General features: G+C 38.7%; 1 protein-coding gene and 1 long non-coding RNA gene across 3 annotated transcripts in view; both read left to right on the top strand.

Moving 5' to 3' along the window:
- fndc3ba (fibronectin type III domain containing 3Ba) overlaps positions 1-21,305 on the top strand; it is a 146,241-nt gene that overhangs the window by 63,392 nt on the left and 61,544 nt on the right. The gene's annotated exons all lie outside the window — the stretch shown is intronic.
- On the top strand, positions 9,577-11,414 carry LOC144032088 (uncharacterized). The gene is made up of 3 exons (XR_013287683.1): positions 9,577-9,629; positions 9,708-9,791; positions 10,622-11,414. It is a non-coding gene; the product is annotated as an uncharacterized LOC144032088 (long non-coding RNA).

Raw genomic sequence — 21,305 nt, 5'->3', positions numbered from 1 at the left:
ATGTAACAGGCTATGACCTACAAAAAACTCTTTTTGAACCATATGCTAAACCTAACAGGAAGTCCACCATTTTGATTTATTTTGGAACGTGTTGCCATTTTTTTGGCCATTTCATTGGAGTCTTATTTTAACGAACTCCTCCTACAGTGTTTATCCGATCATCTTCAAACTTGGTGTGATTCATCTTAAGATGTTGAAGATGAAAAGTTATTGAAAGCTTTGTATTTCGTCGCACGCTGTTGTCATGGCATGCACTGTTTGCAAAGGAAAAAAAATATCCTTAAAGAAGCATTGCCAGTTGTACGAAGCAGCTAGAGCTACGAAAATTTGTAGACATATGTAACAGCCCAAGATGTACAAAAAAGTCTCCTGGTGCCCTGTGCTAAACCCAACAGGAAGTCCCCCAGGGGCCGGGCATCACATTTTGAGCTAAAAAAAACTCCTCTTTAACAAAGCATACCCGGCTGTACGTTTCACCTAGAGTTACCAAAATTTGTAGAGGTATATAACAGCCCTCGATTTACAAAAAACTCTTTTTGAACCATATGCTAAACCTAACAGGACGTCCGCCATTTTGATTTACTTTGGAATGTGTTGCCATTTTTTTTGGCCATTTCATAGGGGTCATATTTTAACAAACTCCTCCTACAGAGTTTATCCGATCATCTTCAAACTTGGTGTGATTCATCTTAAGATGTTGAAAATGAAAAGTTATTGAAAGTTTTTTATTTCGTCACATGCTGTTATCGTGGCATGCACTTTTTGCAAAGGAAAAAAATCCTTCTTAATGAAGCATTCCCAGTTGTACGAAGCAGCTAGAGCTATGAAAAATTGTAGACATATGTAACAGCCCAGGATCTACAAAAATGTCTCTTGGTGCCATGTGCTAAACGCAACAGGAAGTCCCCCAGGGGCCGGGCATCACATTTTGAGCTAAAAAACTCCTCTTTAACTAAGCATTCCCGGTTGTACGTTTCACCTAGCGCTATGATAATTTGCAGGCATACATAAGAGCCCACGATGTACAAAAAAGTCTCTTGGAACCATGGGCTAAACCAAACAGGAAGTCCGCCATTTTGATTTATGATGGGATTTGTTGCCATTTTTTGTGGCCTTTTTCAGGGGTCATATTTTAACGAACCCCTCCTACAAAATTTATCCGACTGTCTTCAAACTTGGTATGTTTCATCTTAAGATGTTTAAGATGCAAAGTAATCGAAAGTTTTTTATTTTGTCACACGCTGTTGCCATAGCAATGCATGGGAATTGCACACCATATTTTGCGTTTTGATTAAACACCTAAAGCTATGATAATTTGCAGGCAAACATAAGAGCTCAGGATGTACAAAAAAAGTCTCTTGGAGCAATATGCTAAACCAATCAGGAAGTCCACCATTTTGATTTACGTTGGGATTTGTAGCCATTTTTTGTGGCCTTTTTTAGGGGTCATATTTTAACGAACTCCTCCTACAAAATTTATCCGACTGTCTTTAAACTTGGTGTGCTTCATCTTAAGATGTTTAAGATGCAAAGTTATCGAAAGTTATTTATTTTGTCGCACGCCGTTGTCATGGCGATGCATTGTTTGCCAAGTAAAATGTTACTTTTTTTTTTTGGTCTAAACATGTGCAAAAACTCATGAAACTTTACACACACATCAGGCTTGTCATCAGCATGAATATTTTAGAGATTTCTTATTCAATTTGCAATAAATGGTTCAATAGCGCCCTCTAGACATTTTTATGAAGCTTTTGCAAATGTTTTGTGTTTTATGATTCAGCTAGATTTGTAAAAATTGGGATACCTATCAGCCTAAGACTTACAAAAAGGTTTCTAAAGCCATATGCTGAATCAAAAAGGAAGTCTGCCATTTTGATTTACTTTGGTATTTGTAGCCATTTTTTGGGGCCTTTTATAGGGGTCATATTTTCAACAGAACTTATCAGATCGTCTTCATTCTTTGGCGTGTTTCATCTTAAGATATTTAAGATGAAAAGTTATTGAATTTTTTTATTTTGTCACACGCCTTTGCTGTAGCCATGCATTGTTTGTGAAGAAAAATGCTTTTTTGAGAGTCTAAATATGGGTGAAAACTCACAAAACTTTGCACACGCACCAGACCTGTCTAGAACATGAATATTTTATTTAGAGATTTGTTGTGCTATTTGTAATAAATGGCTCAATAGCGCCCTCTAGACATTTTTATGAAGTCTTTCCGATTATATGATTCAGCTAGATGTGTGAATATTGGCAGGCATGCCGAATATATTCAAAAAGTATTCTATATAGCCATGTGCCAATCCATTTTGATTTTATTTTGTTAATTGTGCATCGTTTTTGGCCTTTCCATGAAACTTTAAAAACACAAAGCATGGCAAAAACGTTTACAATTTAGATGGTTTCCTATTTGACAGTACCCCAACATGCCAGTACCCCGACGTGCAAATACCCCAACGTGGCCCGGGTTGCGAGGGCCCTTTATAGCTGCTCGCAGCTCTAGTTATTATTATTATTATTCTTCTCCGCAAACGATCACATTTTTGAGACACTAAACGTGACCGAAAACTCACCAAACTTTACACGCACATCAGGCCTGGCGAAAAATTTGATATTTTAAAGTCGCCATACATGATAACAGAAAAATGGCTCCTTAGCGCCCCCTACATAGGTTAAACGGATCCCTGTCCCGCTACGATTGTCCGACGGCTATGAAAATTGTGTGGCACCTGTAGCACATCCCAATGAACAAAAACCTCTTTGAAGTGTGTACCCTAAAATAGACAGAAAGTGAGGTATGAGTATTTAAATGTCCAATTTTTGCCAATTTTTGCACATTTACAGGGGTCATACTTTTGCCCGCTTCTCCTACACGGTTAACCCGATTGACTTCAAACTTGGGCTGTACCATCTCAACACCTGGGACAACATCATGGTAAAAAATCTAAAGTTTTTGACATACTATATGACGGTGGCGGGGCATCAAATTTACAGTTTCAAAATTCTTACTTAACAAAGCATTGCCGTGGTACGTTTAATTGAGAGCCACGAAAATTGGTACACATATGTAACAGACTATGATCTACAAAAAACTCTTTTTGAACCATATGCTAAACCTAACAGGAAGTCCGCCAGAGGCGAGGCATCAAATTTTGTGTTTCAAAATTCTTATTTAATGAAGCATTCCCGGCTGTACATTTCACCTAGAGTTACCAACATTTGAAGACATATGTAACAGCCCTCAAGGTACAAAAAACTCTTTTTGAACCATATGCTAAACCGAACAGGAAGTCCGCCATTTTGATTTACTTTGGAACGTGTTGCCATTTTTTGGGCCATTTCATAGGGGTCTTATTTTAACGAACTCCTCCTACAGAGTTTATCCGATCATCTCCAAACTTGGTGTGATTCATCTTAAAATGTTGAAGATGAAAAGTTATTGAAAGCTTTTTATTTCGTCGCACGCTGTTGCCGTGGCATGCACAGTTTGCAAAGGAAAAAATTCCCTCTTAATGAAGCATTCACAGTTGTACGAAGCAGCTAGAGCTACGAAAATTTGGAGACAAATTTAACAGCCCACAATGTACAAAAAAGTCTCTTGGTGCCATGTGCTAAACCCAACAGGAAGTCCCGTAAGGGCCGGTCATCACATTTTGAGGTAAAAAACTCCTCTTTAACGAAGCATTCCCGGTTGTACGTTTCACCTAGCGCTATGATAATTTAGAGGCATACATAAGAGCCCACGATGTACAAAATAGTCTCTTGGAACCATCTTCCAAAACAAACAGGAAGTCCGCCATTTTGATTTACGTTGGGATTTGTAGCCATTTTTTGTGGCCTTTTTTAGGGGTCATATTTTAACGAACTCCTCCTACAAAATTTATCCGACTGTCTTCAAACTTGGTGTGCTTCATCTTAAGATGTTTAAGATACAAAGTTATCGAAAGTTATTTATTTTGTCCCACGCCGTTTCATGGCGATGCATTGTTTGCCAAGTAAAATGCTGCTTTTTTTTTTGGTCTAAACATGTGCAAAAACTCATGAAACTTTACACACACATCAGGCTTGTCATAAGCATGAATATTTTAGAGATTTCTTATTAAATTTGCAATAAATGCTTCAATAGCACCCTCTAGACATTTTTATGAAGTCTTTCCGATTATATGATTCAGCTAGATGTGTGAATATTGGCAGGCATGCCTAATATATTCAAAAAGTATTCTATATAGCCATGTGCCAATCCATTTTGATTTTATTTTGTTAATTGTGCATCATTTTTGGCCTTTCCATGAAACTTTACAAACACAAAGCATGGCAAAAACGTTTAAAATTTAGATGGTTTCCTATTTGACAGTACCCCAACATGCCAGTACCCCGACGTGCAAATACCCCAACGTGGCCCGGGTTGCGAGGGCCCTTTATAGCTGCTCGCAGCTCTAGTTCTTCTTCTTTTTATTTGTTATTATTCTTTTCCGCAAACAATCACATTTTTGAGACACTAAACGTGAACGAAAACTCACCAAACTTTACACACACGTCAGGCCTGGCGAAAAATTTGATATTTTAAAGTCGCCATAGGTGATAACAGAAAAATGGCTCCATAGCGCCACCTACATAGGTTAAACAGATCCCTGGCCCGCTACGATTGTCCGACGGCTATGAAAATTGTGTGGCACCTGTAGCACATCCAGATGAACAAAAACCTCTTTGATGTGTGTACCCTAAAATAGACAGGAAGTGAGATATGAGTATTTAAATGTCCAATTTTGGCCAATTTTTGCACATTTACAGGGGTCATACTTTTGCCTGCTTCTCCTACACGGTTAATCCAATTGACTTCAAACTTGGGATGTACCATCTCAAGACCTGGGACAACACCATGGTAAAAAATCTAAAGTTTTCGACATACTATATGACGGCGGTGGGGCATCAAATTTAGAGTTTCAAAACTCTTACTAAACGTAGTATTGCCGGTTGTATGTTTAACCTAGAGCTACGAAAATTGGTACACATATGTAACAGACTATGACCTACAAAAAAGTCTGTTGGTGCCATATGCTAAACCCAACAGGAAGTCCGCCAGAGGCGGGGCATCAAATTTTGAGTTTCAAAATTCTTACTTAATGAAGCACTCCCGGCTGTACGTTTCACCTAGAGTTACCAAAATTTAAAGACATATGTAACAGCCCTCAAGGTACAAAAAACTCTTTTTGAACCATATGCTAAACCTAACAGAAAGTCCACCATTTTGATTTACTTTGGAACGTGTTCCCATTTTTTTGGCCATTTCATAGGGGTCCTATTTTAACGAACTCCTCTTACAGAGTTTATCCGATCATCTTCAAACTTGGTGTAATTCATCTTAAAATGTTGAAGATGAAAAGTTATTGAAAGCTTTTTATTTCGCTGCACGCTATTGTCGTGGCATGCACTTGTTTGCAAAGGCAAAAAATTCTTCTTAATGAAGAATTCTCAGTTGTACGAAGCAGCTAGAGCTACGAAAATTTGTAGACATATGTAACAGCCCACGATGTACAAAAAAGTCTCTTGCTGCTTTGTGCTAAATCCAACAGGAAGTCCCGCAAGGGCCGGGCATCACTTTTTGAGCTAAAAAACTCCTCTTTAACGAAGCATTCCCGGTTGTACCTTTCACCTAGCGCTATGATAATTTGGAGGCATACATAAGAGCCCACGATGTACAAAAAAGTCTTTTAGAACCATATGCTAAGCCAAACAGGAAGTCCGGCATTTTGATTTACTTTGCTATTTGTAGCCATTTTTTGGGGGCCTTTTATAGGCCTCATATTTTCTACAAAACTTATCAGATTGTCTTCATTCTTTGGCATGTTTCATCTGAAGTATTGCCGGTTATACGTTTAATCTAGAGCTACGAAAATTGGTACACATATGTAACAGACTATGATCTACAAAAAAGCCTGTTGGTGCCATATGCTAAACCTAACAGGAAGTCCGCCAGAGGCAGGGCATCAAATTTTGCATTTCAAAATTTTTACTTAATGAAGCATTTCCGGCTGTACGTTTCACCTAGAGTGACCAAAATTTGAAGACATATGTAACAGCCCTCGAGGTACAAAAAACTCTTTTTGAACCATATGCTAAACCTAACAGCCATTTTGATTTATGATGGGATTTGTTGCCATTTTTTGTGGCCTTTTTCAGGGGTCATATTTTAACGAACCCCTCCTACAGAATTTATCCGACTGTCTTCAAACTTGGTATGTTTCATCTTAAGATGTTTAAGATGCAAAGTAATCGAAAGTTTTTTATTTTGTCACACGCTGTTGCCATAGCAATGCATTGGAATTGCACACCATATTTTGCGTTTTGATTAAACAGACAAAGCATTCCCGGTTGTACGTTTCACCTAAAGCTATGATAATTTGCAGGCAAACATAAGAGCTCAGGATGTACAAAAAAGTCTCTTGGAGCCATATGCTAAACCAATCAGGAAGTCCACCATTTTGATTTACGTTGGGATTTGTAGCCATTTTTTGTGTCCTTTTTTAGGGGTCATATTTTAACGAACTCCTCCTTCAAAATGTATCCGACTGTCTTTAAACTTGGTGTGCTTCATCTTAAGATGTTTAAGATGCAAAGTTATCGAAAGTTATTTATTTTGTCGCACGCCGTTGTCATGGCGATGCATTGTTTGCCAAGTAAAATGCTGCTTTTTTGTTTTGGTCTAAACATGTGCAAAAACTCATGAAACTTTACACACACATCAGGCTTGTCATCAGCATGAATATTTTAGAGATTTCTTATTCAATTTGCAATAAATGGTTCAATAGCGCCCTCTAGACATTTTTATGAAGCTTTTGCAAATGTTTTGTGTTTTATGATTCAGCTAGATTTGTAAAAATTGGGATACCTATCAGCCTAAGACTTACAAAAAGGTTTCTAAAGCCATATGCTGAATCAAAAAGGAAGTCTGCCATTTTGATTTACTTTGGTATTTGTAGCCATTTTTTGGGGCCTTTTATAGGGGTCATATTTTCAACAGAACTTATCAGATCGTCTTCATTCTTTGGCGTGTTTCATCTTAAGATATTTAAGATGAAAAGTTATTGAATTATTTTATTTTGTCACACTCCTTTGCTGTAGCCATGCATTGTTTGTGAAGACAAATGCTTTTTTGAGAGTCTAAATATGGGTGAAAACTCACAAAACTTTGCACACACACCAGACCTGTCTGGAACATGAATATTTTATTTAGAGATTTGTTGTGCAATTTGTAATAAATGGCTCAATACCGCCCTCTAGACATTTTTATGAAGTCTTTCAGATTATATGATTCAGCTAGATGTGTGAATATTGGCAGGCATGCCGAATATATTCAAAAAGTATTCTATATAGCCATGTGCCAATCCATTTTGATTTTATTTTGTTAATTGTGCATCGTTTTTGGCCTTTCCATGAAACTTTAAAAACACAAAGCATGGCAAAAACGTTTACAATTTAGATGGTTTCCTATTTGACAGTACCCCAACATGCCAGTACCCCGACGTGCAAATACCCCAACGTGGCCCGGGTTGCGAGGGCCCTTTATAGCTGCTCGCAGCTCTAGTTATTATTCTTCTTCTTCTTCTTCTTCTTTTTCTTTGTTATTATTCTTTTCCGCAAACAACCACATTTTTGAGGCACTAAACATGAACGAAAACTCACCAAACTTTACACGCAGATCGGGTCTGGCGAAAAATTTGATATTTTAAAGTCGCCATACATGATAACAGAAAAATGGCTCTGTAGCGCCACCTACATAGGTTTAACGGATCCCTGTCCCGCTACGATTGTCCTATGGCTACGAAAATTGTGTGGCACCTGTAGCACATCCAGATGAACAAAAACCTCTTTGATATGTGTACCCTAAAATAGACAGGAAGTGAGGTATGAGTATTTGAATGTCCAATTTTGGCCCATTTTTGCACATTTACAGGGGTCATACTTTTGCCCGCTTCTCCTACACGGTTAACCCGATTGACTTCAAACTTGGGCTGTACCATCTCAACACCTGGGACAACATCATGGTAAAAAATCTAAAGTTTTTGACATACTATATGACGGTGGCGGGGCATCAAATTTACAGTTTCAAAATTCTTACTTAACGAAGCATTGCCGGTGGTACGTTTAATCTAGAGCTACGAAAATTGGTACACATATGTAACAGACTATGATCTACAAAAAAGCCTGTTGGTGCCATATGCTAAACCTAACAGGAAGTCCGCCAGAGGCGAGGCATCAAATTTTGTGTTTCAAAATTCTAACTTAATGAAGCATTCCCGGCTGTACATTTCACCTAGAGTTACCAATATTTGAAGACATATGTAACAGCCCTCAAGGTACAAAAAACTCTTTTTGAACCATATGCTAAACCGAACAGGAAGTCCGCCATTTTGATTTACTTTGGAACGTGTTGCCATTTTTTGGGCCATTTCATAGGGGTCTTATTTTAACGAACTCCTCCTACAGAGTTTATCCGATCATCTCCAAACTTGGTGTGATTCATCTTAAGATGTTGAAGATGAAAAGTTATTGAAAGCTTTTTATTTTGTCGCACGCTGTTGCCGTGGCATGCACAGTTTGCAAAGGAAAAAATTCCTTCTTAATGAAGCATTCCCAGTTGTACGAAGCAGCTAGAGCTACGAAAATTTGGAGACAAATGTAACAGCCCACGATGTACAAAAAAGTCTCTTGGTGCCATGTGCTAAACCCAACAGGAAGTCCCGTAGGGGCCGGGCATCACATTTTGAGCTAAAAAACTCCTCTTTAATGAAGCATTCCCGGTTGTACGTTTCACCTAGCGCTATGATAATTTAGAGGCATACATAAGAGCCCACGATGTACAAAAAAGTCTCTTGGAACCACGTGCTAAACCAAACAGGAAGTCCGCCATTTTGATTTATGATGGGATTTGTAGCCTTTTTTTGTGGCCTTTTTTAGGGGTCATATTTTAACTCCTCCTACAAAATTCATCCGACCGTGTTCAAACTTGGTGTGTTTCATCTTAAGATGTTTAAGATGCAAATTTATCGAAAGTTTTTTATTTTGTCGCACGCTGCTGCTATAGCGATGCATTGGTTGCCAAGTAAAGTGCTGCTTTGTTTTTTTTTTATCTATACATGTGTGAAAACTCGTGAAACTTTGCACACACATCAGACTTGTCATTAACATGAATTTTTAGAGATTTCTTGTGCAATTTGCAATAAATCGCACCCTCTATACATTTTTTATGGAGCATTTCCGATTGGATGATTCAAGCGCGAAATAACTAAAGATGACTTGACTTGACCTAGATTTGTGAAAACTCAGAGGCATACCTATTATATTATTATTATTTTTTGTACCTTACAAGATTATCTCTTGTGCCACATTAAACCCCTTTGCAGGCCTGAGCCAAACCACGGTCCATACATTTGATACCACTGCTTTATTTCAATGGTCAAGTACTTCATAACCACACCTACTTATGCTTGTCCTTGCATATATAGTAGACAACAAAGAGCTCTTTCAACAAAAGACATTTCCATCTACAAAGTCATACAAGGTAAGCACTCTATAAATTCTGCAATCACTACACTTCTATTCCTAAATTATCACTTCAAATACCAACAATGGTTAATACAGCTACAAATTTCTTGTATGTTTATGAAGTATGATACTGTATTTATTTCTACTCCTTTGCTTTTCTACAGAACATGAACAAATCACCAAGCAAATTCTCTTTTGATAAAGACCCTCTAATCATCTCCATACGCAAAGATTGCCAACTTTTTTCCGTAAGTATACAATACATAAACTAAACAGGACAACTTTCTCAATCATATACAGTATGCCATACATATATGTATTAAGTTCTCATTTATTAACAGGTTTGTTAAAGGCACCTTTAGTGTGTTTTTCTGTTTGTAATGTTTCTCCACGAGCACGTCTAGCCATTGATATCATGTAGAACACATATGCTAACCTTTTAGAGACAATTGAAGCTTACTTGCACAGTAGCCACTATCTTAACCACTTAATTCACATGTCTACTTGACAACTTATTACATGTAGTGAAATGGTACTTTGTGCGTCTTATGCTTTTTTCTGAACACTGCTTTTCAACTCTTTCCTTAAAACCAATACATGCGGTACTGTTATACTGTATAAATATATATGTCCGTGTGTATATATTTGTATATTCTTTCAAATAAACTCGTTTTGACACACACAGCCATTGAGTAACATGCAACACGACCACAACGTTTTGCACCAACACGTTACACTTACATAACCATTTATGTACCTGTCGTATCCTTACTTTTATTCATCATTTCATCACACAATCCTAAAACATTGCTTTTTGACCCAGATGATTCAACTATACCATTTTTGCGTGTCTTATTACTTACTAGCTATATTATTTATTAACGGGCAAAAACTATGAATATAAGATCACCGTCAAATATTACGTCTGTAATATCCATATACAGTGCATTACATAATATGCATTTGTATTAAGACACTACCATGCTAAAAATATGCACACGACTGTTCTGTAAACTACACCTAAGACAACCAAACTTCACAGATCTAACATGATTCTTCATTCTTTTTTGTTCTACAGATGTATCAAATGCTGCCACACAGACAGAAGAAGCCACTGAGGACATGCACGAAGACGATGATCACAATATAACAGGACAGGTTAACCCCCCTGAAGTTTTAGCCCGCAGGTCAAAGCGTCCTAGGACTAATTCATCCATGGAGGTTACATTATCCTAAGACAGACTATGTGCTAACCCAAACTCTTTGACCCCAAGGGATTCATCTGTCCCAGAAAACTTTTACACTAAAGAGTTTATCTGTCCTAGGGCGCTGTTAACCCCAGGTTAAAGTGTTATTTAATCTGTCCTGTTACAACAGCTATACATAAACAGCTGCATTCCTCTCCTGTTCCATCTCTCGCACTTCTTTGATCTCTTTTTCTCCTCTACTTATACCTATGCTTGCTCATGTGCTTTTTTCCCCTTTAGATGATGTCATTGGTTAGCCTGCTTCAAAGCTACATTTTTTCTTGAATAACTGTCACACATTTACTGTTTGCTGGACCCTACAAAACTGTCACAATACTTCACTATGTCATGAATACATATGTGTTGCACAGCGACACCACATTAAGAGTCATCAAAAAGCTTTTTATTTGATCACACACCATCTCTGTGCCATGCAATGTTTTCAAATGAACAGATGCTGGTTTTGAATATCAAACGAGCGACTTTTCATGAAACTTTGCACACACATCAGAAAGTCCACACTTTTGAATTTATTTTGGGAATTGTGCATCATTTTTGGCCTTTTACTGCACCTTTTTACACACAAGGCACGGCAAATGCATTTCTATTTTCCATGGTCCTTGTCTATTTAACAGTACCCCAACGTGCAAGTCCCCCGACTTGCATATACCCCAACGTGGCCCGGGTTGCGAGGGCCCTTTATAGCTGCTCGCAGCTCTAGTTATTATTATTTTTAGTATTATTATTATTATTATTATTATTATTATTATTATGCCTTTGCGTCTCCTTCCCAATCTGCCATGCTGTAATGATATCAAATATAATCAGGTGTCACAGCTTTTTGTGCTGCTGGGTTAAACCGAACCCCCGGGGGGGGGGGGGGGGGGGGGGGGGGATAAAAAATATTGGATTCTTGACAGTTCCCACATGCAATTGTTTACATCATGTGAGCTTTCCGTTGGCCTGATTGGACATGTGTGAGGAGGAAGGGGGCGGAACTTTTTTTTTTTTTCCCCAGTTGTCCTCGCACATCATCTATGCTGTGCATGCTTGAGTGGTAGACGGGATTGGGCTGGTGGGAGTTGGAGTGGGGGGGATTCTGGGAAAGTCCCTGCTCAAGTTGGATGGACTCCATCATGCTCAGGCTTTGGGAGTCTCTCGGCCAAAAACAAAACAAAAAAAACAAAAAAACGGGACAAATTGTCGTTGTGAGAACGGAGCGGGCGCTCGCCTTTGATCAAACTGGGAAAAGCGGAGCCGTAAAGTGCTTGTCAAAGGCTATGACTCATCCTGAAGGAATGGAGGGGACTGGAGGGAGGGGGGGCTCGACAAAAGCTGCTCTTTTTACTGGGTCAAGGTTTGAGGAGGATAAGCAGGAAACGATTATTGGACTCCTCCGAACGTGTTTACTCGCCGACAGCTGTTGCGCCTCTTCGCGAGACGCGCCCGGCTGATTAGGGAATGGATATAATGAGTCATCGGGGCCGTCTGGATCGTGTACGTCGGGCCGTACGCGCAAAAAAGCTTGTCGACCGTTGAGTTGAGGGGACAAGTGAAGCGTGTTGTTCATCCACTGTCGCTGCAGTACACTGTCAAAAAACTTTAACAAAAAAAAAAAGGAATGAAGAAGAAACTTTGTCTAAGGTTGCTAGCTTAATGCTAATGTGCAATGCAAAATATGATAGGCGGGCTAATGAAACTAGCAAATATTATACAAATCAGTCAAATATACAAATATGTTAAAAAATATAAGAAACAAAATCAGACAAACATGCAATATTATATGCTACAAAAATATTACACAAAATATTCACTGAAAATACACACAGTCGAAAAAAATACAAATTATGATGAATATGATGATGAATTAAAAATAAATAAATCATGTCACAAAAGCTCCTAAATTACTTCAACCATTAATTGATTTTCTTCATCAGCAGAAACCTTCCGGCTTTTTTTTCTTTCTGGCGAGTGCCAGGGAGGGGTCATTTGGATAATATCCATTGCTTTTGCCGACCCGGAAGTAAACAAAAAGAGAAATTGTGGGATATATCGGTGCTAACCGGTGACGTAAACGGCTCGGTTAACTTTGACGGTGCCGTTAACAAATGGCGTGACTAACCATGTTTTGAACAATGCATATTTAACGGCAGGTTAGTTAACGGCGGGTTAAGAATTTAACTGGTGGTTAGGGGTTAAACAGTGGTTAAAATAACTGAGAATTGAACAACCGGGACCTGATATATTGGGTAAATAAAAACAGTATTTCTTTCCCTGTTGAAGGCAAATCTATTTCATTTTCTGGGAATCCACAGCGTTGTAAAAAAGTCATAGTTGCGAGAAAAAGTTCCATAGCAAAATATAGCATATCTACTCATACTGAAAAAAAAGTTTATTTCAAAAAGGTTTTCCTCGTGCTATTGAAAAGATAGTTGTATTACGTATATGGGTACAAGGGCTCAGGTAACCAATCACAGCTCAGCTTGTGACTGTCACATGACCAAACCTAGAAAACAGGTGAGCTGTGATTGGTTTCCTGAGCCCTTGTGATGTCATTTTCAGTCGACAGCAAGTTGCAAATTGTGTTTTTAAAGGTATTAATTGTACGTGAAACATAATGAAAATATCAAATTTATTATAGGCAAAATATTAATGTTTGACTGCCAAAAATGGCTAAATAAGTAAAGTATCCCTTTAAGAATTACTAGAAAAAAAATATTTTCAAATGGAAAGTTTACATTTTTACTTACTTTTTAGGAGAATAATTGATGGAAAATCCTCATTTGCGTGCGTGTGTTGTTCCAGGTGTGTTGTGTGTGATTTGTCAGTGTAAACGATGCAAATGTCAACGTGTTCCACAATTCAAGTGTTTGCGCGTTTGTGTGTGTCAGCATGACTCCTTTCGGAGTTGATACACAAGTGTCCAGGTGTTGCGCCACTTTTATCTGCATTATTATTTTTTTTTCGCAGACATGTTTGTCTTAGTGTATGAGCGCCTTTATGTGTAATTGTGTACACATCTGTGTGTGTGCAGCTGGGATGGGTGTGCGTGTTTGCGTGTGTTTTTTTTCCTGAGAGAACAAAGCGGGGTGGCTGAGTCCCTCCAGACATTACGTTGTCCTGCTCTGGAGCGGACCCAGCAACAAGTAGGTCGGTCTGCAGAAAGCCTCCAATGGGGGGGTGTAGTTGGCCCCCGGGTGGAGGAACGTGCTGGCGCTCGTATTTTTCAAGACAAATGCTTGATATGCTAATTTGGGGTGATCCCGATGCGATCACGCGATTGGAAATTTTGGGGACGATTTTCAGCTGATCGGCACAGGGTGAAAATGATCGGTTTTACTTATTTATGTATTTATTTGTCTTATTTATTTGTCCAAGTTCTTCTGTTATGACCAAATATTGTGCTTAAAAACTATCCACCAACAAAGTTGTGGCAAGTGACAATGCAAAGCAGCCAGTACGACTTTAAAACATTTACCATGCAATATAACCCTCTGTCGTTTATTTATACGTACGGTGTATAGGTCACTTCTGTTTGCTACAGTAATGTAGCATTTGTATTTATTTATTTGTTTCAGGCAATTTCAAAACACACAATGGGTAGCAGGCTCCACCAAAAAGCAAGAAACCAACAACAAAGAAAGCGAAAACACAAAAACAGAAAACAAAAAAGGAAAGAGAGTCCAAATCTGCCTGAAAGGGAGTGGGAAGAGAAAAAAACTTATTTACTCCCACCCCCATCTCCCATTCAAAATGTCAAGCTACTCTGCTACTGACTTTAACACTCAAAATTAAACAAGTACCCAGAGCGCAATGAAATGACCAAGGAAAAAAAAATGAAAAAATGCAAATGATATAGCATGGTGGCAGTACCATAAGAAACAATAAGTTTTACAATTTACAACACAAATACACAATTGTAAAAAATAAACAATACTGGCACAGATAGAACAGCATGTACCAGCAGCCGTGATAAGCAATATACCAACAATATAGATAATATAATATAATAGAGGATACCAACAATGGTAAAGAAAAAAACAAGCACATCACAAAAGTCACTTTTTTTATGACGACATCCTTGTGCCTCACGCTCATGGTGCAGTAGGCAAGCGTTGATGACCGGTTTGTCGGTTTATCGTGGTTTAAAAAAATTAATAAATCAATGTATCAATAACTGCAAGTACTGACTGTCACCAGTTATAAGCTCTTCTTTTTTGAGGGGGCGTTGACGTAAGGCACAACATGATTGGCTGCTTGCAGAATTGAGTAAACAAACTGCTTCTTTAAATAAATTGCCTCCAATTAACAATTTACTGCAGACACAGATGCCATTTTGCTTGGCCTAATGTGCATTGTCCTTAAAAAAAAAAAAAGAAAAAAGAAAAAAAAAGAAAAGGAAAAAAAAATGTGCCACAGGTACTAGTTAGCCCCAAGGACAACATGAGGAGGCCACGGGTCTATTCTAAAAATAGCTCACCAGTGACGGGACACTGTGAATTATTAAAACGTATTAAAATAGAAGAATGCTGACATTTATTCATATAAACGTAACATGATATATGTTTCTACTGTCCTAAATATTTCTATATTTTGTTTGAAAATAAAATACACCGTGTTGAATTTAATTCACATAAATATATTAAAAAAAAAATTCGGGTTTATAATTAATTAATCTAATTATTCAATATTAATCTCATATCTATCTCAGGCGGGCGGCACGGTGGTTTAGTGGTTAGCATGTCTGCCTCCCAGTACTGAGGACTCGGGTTCGAGTCCAGGCTCCGGCCTTCCTGGGTGGAGTTTGCATGTTCTCCCCCGTGCCTGCATGGGTCTTCTCCGGGTACTCCGGTCTCCTCCCACATTCCATGGATGGTTGTTCGTCTCTGTGTGCCCTGCGATTGGCTGGCAACCAGTCCAGGTTGTACCCCGCATACTGCCCAAAGCCAGCTGAGATAGGCTCCAGCACCGCCCGCGATCCCCAATTTAGATACGAGCTCAGCACAGTTTATGTGTTCAGTATAAAAGTTGATGTACTTTTTGAGCACAGGGAAGCTAAGTTATTACGTCTCACTACATCTGCAATTTCCTGAACCGCACCTTTCTGGTCTTCTACTACCCCCAGAGGTCAAATGTGCGGAATATGAAAGTCCACATCACATCGTATTCAGATAATAAACTTCTCGACTTGTTTCTGCCTTTTATATAAAACAGACCATTTCAACCTGAGTAAACACGGGTTGATTTCCTGAGAGAGGTCCTGCGATTAAATTACAGAGGATATGACTTCTGCTGGTTCAATAGAAAGTCCGGCAAAATCCATAAACTTGATGCAGCTTTGCCGCTTTTAAAGGCGGTCTGAAAATAAAAATTTACATCCGTTTGCGTGGTAATTGTTCCCCCCGGCTCACAGGAGCGCCACTTACTGCTCGCCTGCAACCAGAGCCCCGGAAAGTCCGCCCGGCGACCCGCTGCCAGTGACACAGCCATGAGAAGATCGTTTTTATAGCGCACTCGTTCTGCTGAGTCAGCGGTGGGGGGAAAAGCATATTTAGCTTCTTTGGAAATGACTAATAACGCTAAAATGTCATACGGGGACAAACTCAAAGACCTTCTGTGCTTTTATTAGGGCCCGAGCAGCGACCGCTGCGAGGTCCCTATTGTTTTTCAAGGAATTCTTATTATTAGGGCCCGAGCAGCGGCGGCGGCGGTGCCGCTGCGAGGCCCTATTGTTTTTGTAGGAATTCTTCTTATTATTATTATTCTTATTATTATTCTTCTCCGCAAACAATCGCATTTTTGAGACACTAAACGTGACCAAAAACTCACCAAACTTTACACGCACATCAGGCCTGGCGAAAAATTTGATATTTTAAAGTCGCCATACATGATAACAGAAAAATGGTTCCTTAGCGCCCCCTACATAGGTTAAACGGATCCCTGTCCCGCTACGATTGTCCGACGGCTATGAAAATTGTGTGGCACCTGTAGCACATCCCAATGAACAAAAACCTCTTTGAAGTGTGTACCCTAAAATAGACAGAAAGTGAGGTATGAGTATTTAAATGTCCAATTTTTGCCAATTTTTGCACATTTACAGGGGTCATACTTTTGCCCGCTTCTCCTACACGGTTAACCCGATTGACTTCAAACTTGGGATGTACCATCTCAACACCTGGGACAACATCATTGTGAAAAATGAAAAGTTTTTGATATACTATATGACGGCGGCGGCGCATCAAATTTAGAGTTTAAAAATTCTTACTTCACGAAGCATTGCCGGTTGTACGTTTAATCTAGAGCTACAAAAATTGGTACACATATGTAACAGGCTATGACCTACAAAAAACTCTTTTTGAACCATATGCTAAACCTAACAGGAAGTCCACCATTTTGATTTATTTTGGAACGTGTTGCCATTTTTTTGGCCATTTCATTGGGGTCTTATTTTAACGAACTCCTCCTACAGTGTTTATCCGATCATCTTCAAACTTGGTGTGATTCATCTTAAGATGTTGAAGATGAAAAGTTATTGAAAGCTTTGTATTTCGTCGCACGCTGTTGTCATGGCATGCACTGTTTTTAAAGGAAAAAAATATATCCTTCAAGAAGCATTCCCATTTGTACGAAGCAGCTAGAGCTATGAAAATTTGTAGACATATGTAACAGCCCAAGATGTACAAAAAAGTCTCTTGGTGCCCTGTGCTAAACCCAACAGGAAGTCCCCCAGGGGCCGGGCATCACATTTTGAGCTAAAAAACTCCTCTTTAACAAAGCATACCCGGCTGTACGTTTCACATAGAGTTACCAACATTTGTAGAGGTGTATAACAGCCCTCGAGGTACAAAAAACTCTTTTTGAACCATATGCTAAACCTAACATGACGTCCGCTATTTTGATTTACTTTGGAATGTGTTGCCATTTTTTTTGGCCATTTCATAGGGGTCATATTTTAACAAACTCCTCCTACAGAGTTTATCCGATCATCTTCAAACTTGGTGTGATTCATCTTAAGATGTTGAAAATGAAAAGTTATTGAAAGTTTTTTATTTCGTCACACGCTGTTGTCGTGGCATGCACTTTTTGCAAAGGAAAAAAAATCCTTCTTAATGAAGCATTCCCAGTTGTACGAAGCAGCTAGAGCGACGAAAAATTGTAGACATATGTAACAGCCCAGGATGTACAAAAAAGTCTCTTGGTGCCATGTGCTAAACCCAACAGGAAGTCCCCCAGGGGCCGGGCATCACATTTTGAGCTAAAAAACTCCTCTTTAACGAAGCATTCCCGGTTGTACGTTTCACCTAGCGCTATGATAATTTGCAGGCATACATAAGAGCCCGTGATGTACAAAAAAAGTCTCTTGGAACCATGTGCTAAACAAAACAGGAAGTCTGCCATTTTGATTTATGATGGGATTTGTTGCCATTTTTTGTGGCCTTTTTCAGGGGTCATATTTTAACGAACCCCTCCTACAAAATTTATCCGACTGTCTTCAAACTTGGTGTGTTTCATCTTAAGATGTTTAAGATGCAAAGTAATCTAAAGTTTTTTATTTTGTAACACGCTGTTGCCATAGCAATGCATTGTTTGTCAAGTGCTGCTTTTTTTTTTTTTATACACATGAAAACTCATGAAACTTTGCAAACACATCAGACTTGTCATGAACATGAATTTTCAGAGATTTATTGTGCAATTTGCAATAAATAGCGCCCTCTAGACATTTTTATGAAGCATTTCCGATTGTATGATTATGCTAGACCTACAAAAAAGTATTATGTAGCCATTTGCCAAACCAAAGAGGAAGTCCGCTATTTTGATTTTATTTTGGGAAATATACATCATTTTTGGCCTTTTTCATTAAACTTTGCACAGAAAAGGCATGGAAAAAACTAACATTTTAAATGGTCCTTGTTCCATGTAACAGTTGTCAAGTGCTGCTTTTTTTTTTTTTTTTATACACATGAAAACTCATGAAACTTTGCAAACACATCAGACTTGTCATGAACATGAATTTTCAGAGATTTATTGTGCAATTTGCAATAAATAGCGCCCTCTAGGCATTTTTATGAAGCATTTCCGATTGTATGATTATGCTAGACCTACAAAAAAGTATTATGTAGCCATTTGCCAAACCAAAGAGGAAGTCCGCTATTTTGATTTTATTTTGGGAACTATACATCATTTTTGGCCTTTTTCATTAAACTTTGCACAGACAAGGCATGGAAAAAAATAACATTTTAAATGGTCCTTGTTCCATGTAACAGTACCCCAACGTGCCAGTACCCTGACGTGCAAGTAACCCAACGTTGTGCTCAATAGCGCCCTCTATGCATTTTTATGGAGCATTTCCAATTGTATGATTCAAGCGATACACAACTAAAGATGACTTGACCTAGATTTGTGAAAACTGGGAGGCATACCTATTAGCTTAAGACCTACAAAAAGTATTCTGTAGCCGTATGCTAAACCTAAAAGGAAGTCCGCCATTTTGAATTTATTTTGGGAATTGCGCACCATATTTTGCGTTTTGATTAAACTTTGCACACACAAGGCTTGTCAAAAACATTTTAGATGGTCCTTGTCCTATTTTACAGTACCCCAACGTTTTTATGAAGTATTTCCGATTATATGATTCAGCTAGATGTGTGAATATTTGGAGGCACACCTATCAGTCTAATACCTACAAAAATTATTCTATAGCCATGTGCCAAACCATTTTTTGATTTTATTTTGTTAATTGTGCATCATTTTTGGCCTTTCCATGAAACTTTGCAAGCACAAAGCATGGCAAAAACATTTACAATTTAGACGGTTTCCTATGAAACAGTACCCCAACATGTCAGTACCCCGACGTGCAAGTACCCCAACGTGGCCCGGGTTGCGAGGGCCCTTTATAGCTGCTCGCAGCTCTAGTTCTTCTTCTTTTTATTTGTTATTATTCTTTTCCGCAAACAATCACATTTTTGAGACACTAAACGTGAACGAAAACTCACCAAACTTTACACACACGTCAGGCCTGGCGAAAAATTTGATATTTTAAAGTCGCCATAGGTGATAACAGAAAAATGGCTCCATAGCGCCACCTACATAGGTTAAACAGATCCCTGGCCCGCTACGATTGTCCGACGGCTATGGAAATTGTGTGGCACCTGTAGCACATCCAGATGAACAAAAACCTCTTTGATGTGTGTACCCTAAAATAGACAGGAAGTGACCGCCGCCGCGAGGCCCTATTGTTTTTGTAGGAATTCTTCTTATTATTATTATTCTTATTCTTATTATTCTTCTCCGCAAACAATCGCATTTTTGAGACACTAAACGTGACCGAAAACTCACCAAACTTTACACGCACATCAGGCCTGGCGAAAAATTTGATAATTTAAAGTCGCCATACATGATAACAGAAAAATGGCTCCTTAGCGCCCCCTACATAGGTTAAACGGATCCCTGTCCCGCTACGATTGTCCGACGGCTATGAAAATTGTGTGGCACCTGTAGCACATCCCAATGAACAAAAACCTCTTTGAAGTGTGTACCCTAAAATAGACAGAAAGTGAGGTATGAGTATTTAAATGTCCAATTTTTGCCAATTTTTGCACATTTACAGGGGTCATACTTTTGCCCGCTTCTCCTACACGGCTAACCCGATTGACTTCAAACTTGGGATGTACCATCTCAACACCTGGGACAACATCATCGTGAAAAATGAAAAGTTTTTGATATACTATATGACGGCGGCGGCGCATCAAATTTAGAGTTTAAAAATTCTTACTTCACGAAGCATTGCCGGTTGTACGTTTAATCTAGAGCTACGAAAATTGGTACACATATGTAACAGGCTATGACCTACAAAAAACTCTTTTTGAACCATATGCTAAACCTAACAGGAAGTCCACCATTTTGATTTATTTTGGAACGTGTTGACATTTTTTTGGCCATTTCATTGGGGTCTTATTTTAACGAACTCCTCCTACAGTGTTTATCCGATCATCTTCAAACTTGGTGTGATTCATCTTAAGATGTTGAAGATGAAAAGTTATTGAAAGCTTTTTATTTCGCTGCACGCTGTTGTCGTGGCATGCACTTGTTTGCAAAGGAAAAAAATTCTTCTTAATGAAGAATTCTCAGTTGTACGAAGCAGCTAGAGCTACGAAAATTTGTAGACATATGTAACAGCCCACGATGTACAAAAAAGTCTCTTGCTGCTTTGTGCTAAACCCAACAGGAAGTCCCGCAAGGGCCGGGCATCACTTTTTGAGCTAAAAAACTCCTCTTTAACGAAGCATTCCCGGTTGTACCTTTCACCTAGCGCTATGATAATTTGGAGGCATACATAAGAGCCCACGATGTACAAAAAAGTCTTTTAGAACCATATGCTAAGCCAAACAGGAAGTCCGGCATTTTGATTTACTTTGCTATTTGTAGCCATTTTTTGGGGGCCTTTTATAGGCCTCATATTTTCTACAAAACTTATCAGATTGTCTTCATTCTTTGGCATGTTTCATCTGAAGTATT

This window comes from Festucalex cinctus, chromosome 12 (genome assembly GCF_051991245.1).
Source record: "Festucalex cinctus isolate MCC-2025b chromosome 12, RoL_Fcin_1.0, whole genome shotgun sequence".
In the NCBI taxonomy this organism is placed as follows: domain Eukaryota; kingdom Metazoa; phylum Chordata; class Actinopteri; order Syngnathiformes; family Syngnathidae; genus Festucalex; species Festucalex cinctus.
Note: the sequence above shows the minus strand (reverse complement) of the source record. Positions and strands in the feature narration are given on the sequence as shown.